Below are 5,600 nucleotides of genomic sequence, written 5' to 3' on the forward strand. Positions count from 1 at the left end.
ATGTAACCACATACCTGCTTTACAAAGTATCTTTTCTGTTTTTGTGTGGCCCTCAGTTGCTTTCTCACTGCCCTGTCAGATGAGATAGTGGTAGCCTGCTGTGTATCCTGGTATTTTTTTAAGAGATTCGTTTCTGAAAGCCATGTAGACGGAGTATGTCTTTAAAGACAAGGCTGGGAGTGGTCACTGCCTTATGAAAATGCTATTTTTGTCATCGAATCACATCTTGCTTTTTCAGTCAACGTATCTGGAGGACAGCTGATTCTTTCACATAACATTTCATTTAATCTTTCTTTTTTTCTTTCTTTCTCTCTCTTTTTCTCTGGATGGGTAGGGGAGGCCAGGGCCCTGGTGACTAATTGCTGTAACACTGTCCTTCTGGCAGCGATGGCAGCCTCAAGTTCTCTTTTGACGTTATCAAGCGCCGAAGTCCCTGCAGGATGACTTTGATGCTGTGGGAATTGTGCCACTTGGCCAGCACTGCGGTGGCTCATGGATCAGCCACTCCATTTGAGCTGCTCACAGCTCATATTGACTTTTGTTACAAATCTTACACTCTGGGGTGCTTCTGGGCATTTAGGTCCACGTTCTATTTTAAGGCTGAATATTTGGTTTTCCTAAATTGTTCTTGGAGGCCCAATTTTCATCCCTGTCCATCTTGTAAGTGTCATGTCTTCTTCATCCTCTAGACCTCAGCTAAGTGTGCAATCACCTACCCCTTTCTGGCCTTCTTTCGGCTCTTCCAACAGTCAGAAATTTGAAGGACTTTTACTCCTGAACCCGTGGTGGCTGCCATCTTGCATAACTATCGCTGAAGGCCAGCTTCTCATTAATATTTCTTAACAGTCAACTTCTTATGAGCATACTATGCATATTGTGCATGGAGAGTTAGTGGAATTAAGGTAGTATTAAGGAAGGTAGCTGGAATTACTCACAACTGTACTCTTGTCCCTAAGTTAATTATTGTTAAATATTATAGCATTAGAACTCTAGCCTTATTTTCTAAATATATAAAAATGTCTTAATGGTGGACATACAGTTACGTGTGTTTCTTTAAGTGAAGTAAAAATTAATACATATGTTAAAGTTTAAGTTAATTCAGAATACCTAAAGTTTTCTCATGTCCATTCAGTGTCTCAAAGTTAATTTCTAGAACGTTTTCATTACATGCATAAATATTTGTAGTTACATATATGTTTTACCCTCTTCTTAAGTGGAATCATTTCATGTCAGTTACAACCCATAAACTACCTCATTCTTTTCCCTAGCTACTCTAATATATTAACTGACTTGCCTACTGGTGGAATTTAGGTTGTTTTTCATAATAAACATAGTGAATATCCTTGAATATATTAATGAATATCCTTGAACGTGTAATATGCATTCACACTGGTAAATGAGAATCCTGGAAGTATTTTTATTATGCAAAAAAGTTATTTTACCTTTTGACAAATTATACCTGGTTGTTTTCCGAAAAGATGAGCTAATGTTCAGTTCAAATAAATAGAATTTTTATGTATGTATGTATGTATGAATGACTATATGTATGTGCTTTTCTGTGATCATAGGGCTAAAACCGAACTTTTCATGAATGTTGGGCAAACATTCTACTATCAAACCACATCTAAGTTTTAGGATTCAATAAACTGAGGAAACTTTAAAAAGTTTGTTATATATTTTATTGTCCACAATAAATCCATTTTAATGTCTAATAGTTTTTCTCTTGAAATCAGTATTTTATTTGAAATGTTACATTTTAAAATTAATTTTACTTCCTTTTAAACTTTATAAATTACATATATTGTGATCAAAATAACATGTATTTTAGTAACAGGAGGCATCTCTTAAACTAGAATGTGATTTTTTTTTTAAAGCCAGTTTGTCAAAGCTGGTTTCCCCCATCCCCAATGTTTAAAGTTTCTCATTTTGTCATTCTAATTAAGGTGAATGTATAGGATTTGATACCAATTTCAATTTTTAGGATGTTTATCAAGGACCAAATATTTCACTCTTTAGTATTTTACTTCTGATCTCTTTAAGCATATTATTTAATTTTTTGCATAGTGAGTATTAAGGTATAGTAACAAATTGAAAGCATGTAAGAAAAAATATAGTGAGAACTTTTAAAATACCTTTCCTCTCTTTCATTCTCTGTCTCTCTGTCTCTGTCTCTCTGTCTCTCTCCCTCTATCTGTATGAGCACATGCACAGGAAGGCTGGAGCCAGCCATGGGTGTCTTTCTTGGTCTTGCTCTACCCTACATTTTGAGTTGGTCTCTCATGAACCTGGCATGTGCAGCTCCAGCTCTGCACACTGTCTTCCCACCTTCCTCCCCACGGCTGGGATTTGATGCTTCCCACCACCCAGCTTTTCTGTGGGCACTGGGGCTCTGAGCTCAGGTCCTCGTGCTTGCTCAGCAAACCCTTTACTGGCTGAGCCATCTCTCCAGACCCCTAAAATACTTTTATTAAATCACCCAGAAATCATGGAGCACAGTAACTTAGCATTATATTAATATTTCCTAAGGCAGTTCTGGAATTTTGGCTGCAACTCTAGACTTCTAGCATTGTACTGTCTGTAAACATTCAGCAATATTTGTAAGCACTATGCAATGAAAGACTTTTCAAGAATTTTCTAAATGCTTAAAAATTCATTTATGTGTATGCGAAAGTGTGGATGTATGTCACATGCATGCAGTAGCCACAAAAGCTAGAAAAGAGGGTTGAATCCTCTGGGAATTCGATGACAGGTGTTTGTGAGCTACCTGGTATTGATGCTGGGATCTGAAGTTCAGTTCTCTGGAAGAGCATCAAGTTTTCTTAGCTGCTGAGCCATCTCTTAAGCCTCTTACTACTTTTGATAGAGTACTTCAGATATTACTATTCTTAGTTCAGAGAAATCAACAAAAATCAATGAAGATGTGGGCTTTATGGCACATAGCTGATCCCAGCATTTAGCATGTAGATAATATGGAACAAAGAATCATGAGTTTGAGGCCGGCCTGAATTGCAGAGTGAGACCCTGCCTCTAAAAACCAGTGGCTAGGGCTGTAGCTCATTGGCGGAACATTGCCTAGCTTGATGATTGTTATTATCAATGTTTTGTGTCAAAAAATTATGGGATTGCCACCCATCAATGGCAGATCCAGAAGGAATTTTAGTTGATAACTCCTCAAGAACATTTACTGGTTTTCTCTGAAGCTTATGTTTTAAGATAGCTCAGAGTGCAAACCTGGAACAGAGAAACAATGATAAACATGCAGAGTTTTCTCATCACCATCACCAGATGTTCTAGGGATATGGCAAGTATCATGACCAAATGGCGGCTATTTGCCTAATGCCCTGTGCATGCTAAGCTTCATTGCTGAGGTTGTGGGGGAAGAAACATCTTGCTTGCAGCACTCATTACTTGGGAAGGCAGGGGCATTCCTTCTATGGGAACAGGGCTTACACAGCAGGATAGTGTAAGAAAATCCATTGTGTTCTGGCCACAATGTGGGGCTGGGAAGATATCAAGGCAAAAAAAAAAAAACCCCACTGCTGTCAAAATATGAGGACCAGAGCTCATATTCGTAGAAACCCACGTAAAATGCCCAGGTGGGTCTGACAGTGGTCGGAAATTCCAGCCTGGGTAGGCTTAGATAGAGGATCCCCAGATCAAGACGGCTAGCAAAACTAGAGAGGAAGTGCGCTGGCATACAGTTAATGTTCATGTAAACTGGGAAATTTCATTGTCAACGATTTAAAGTAATCACACGAATATGTTTCCTATTACTGCCCTGCACTCTCACTGTGAAAGCATCACAAACTTGAAAGACATTGTCCTACTTTGCTTACTTTTGCTGTATTAAGACCATGACCAAAAGCAACTGGGGAGGAAAGGGTTTATTTGGCTTATGGGTCATAGTCCATCATCAAGGGAAGCCAGCATGGAGCTCAGTGCAGGAATCTGGAGGCAGGAAGTGAAGCAGAAACCATATTGGAACTTTTCTTCCTCCTTGTTTCCCACAGCTTTCTTAGTCTGCTTTCTTATACAACCCACACCCACATGCCCAGGGATGGCACAGCCCCACACCAGGCTGGAACTTTTTTACCTTAACTACCAATTTAAAAATGTCTCAAAGACATAGGATAATTTGATGAAATCAGTTTCTTACTGAGATCCCCTCCAGGTATGTCTAGGTTTGTGTCAAGTTGATAAAAACTAACCAGCATAGACTTAAACAGAATAAAACGTCATCTGTACTGTCACGTAGCAGTTACCATCATTAGTATTTCTTTGTGTTCACCCTTAACCACTTGCTTATTTGAAGTAGACATGCTTGAAAAATGCCCTGTGCAGACAGTCATTGTAGGTAAGATCCTAAGAGTGACGCCATGGATTATACACAGTTTGCTGTGGGTGATGTCAGAAGAGGAGCTACTTATAAAGCAAGCTACCCCAGCACCATTCAGCCCAGTGATGACTGAGCTGTGATTAGGAATGACTTTACAGTTGTGGCCAACAGACCTTACACAGCTTATCTTGTCACCTCACTAGGTTGTCCAGCAAGAAGAGAAGCTCATGTAGAGTTCTGAGACTGTGACAGATTCTTTTCAGGAGTCACCTGGGACAGCTCATAGTGGATTTTTACAGTATTGTCAATAAGACTACAAGTTCAGCAGATCCAATGTTCAGTATGTTTGTATGAATGCTATCATTAAGTCTTTCTAGATGAAGTAACAGTTCAAATGACATTTTATTTACAGTAAAAGTGATGTGTTACATAATTTTCACTTACTTTTTCTTGCTTGAAATTCAATGACACAGATAATCATAATAGCAAATTATTCCATGCTTCTATATGTTTGGAGTTAGAAGCTATGGTAATTTAAATTTTAATTTATCTTTATTAAATTTTTAAATGTAGCATACAAAATAATGATTTTCTCTGTGATATTTTCATAATGTGAGTTGTACTGTGTTCTCTCTCTTTTCTCACCTCCTTTTCTCACTGCCCTTCCTCTTTCTATTCATCCCCTCTTCCTTGTCCCCTATCATGTCCCAACATTCATTCTTCCCATCTTCCCCTCTTTTAAGATCCCTTCCTTCTCTCATGGTTTCTTTTCTACTTTCTTGGCCTATCTATACATGCATAAATGCAAAAATACATACATACATACATATATATACACACACACACAGATACACTCGTATATAGATACAAATCTAGGTTCTGCATAGGAAAGAAAACATGTAGTGTTTATCTTTTCAAGTCGGGCTTGTTTTCACTTCCATATATTTTCCTACAAATGCCATGATTTCGTATTTCTTTATGGCTGAATAAAATTCCACTAGTATTTGTACTAGATTTTTCTTATCCATTCATCTGTTGGTGGACATCTAGGCTCGCTTCATTTCTGAGCTATTGTGAATAATGTAGCAACAATCATAGATGTCTAGGTATTTCTACTGTATGTTGACTTAGAGAACTATGGGCCTAAGGTATGGTATGGTATGGCTATGTTACACGATAGTTGTATTTTCTTTCTTCTTTCTTTCTTTCTTTCTTTCTTTCTTTCTTTCTTTCTTTCTTTCTTTCTTTCTTTCTTTCTTTCTTT

General features: G+C 37.9%; 1 pseudogene; it reads right to left on the minus strand.

The window, feature by feature from the left end:
- Positions 1 to 355: 355 nt before the first annotated feature.
- LOC129692293 (ubiquitin-conjugating enzyme E2 variant 1-like) lies at positions 356 to 796 on the minus strand (annotated as a pseudogene).
- Positions 797 to 5,600: the final 4,804 nt, after the last annotated feature.

This window comes from Psammomys obesus, unplaced genomic scaffold (assembly GCF_907164565.1).
Source record: "Psammomys obesus unplaced genomic scaffold, mPsaObe1.curated_primary_1811, whole genome shotgun sequence".
In the NCBI taxonomy this organism is placed as follows: domain Eukaryota; kingdom Metazoa; phylum Chordata; class Mammalia; order Rodentia; family Muridae; genus Psammomys; species Psammomys obesus.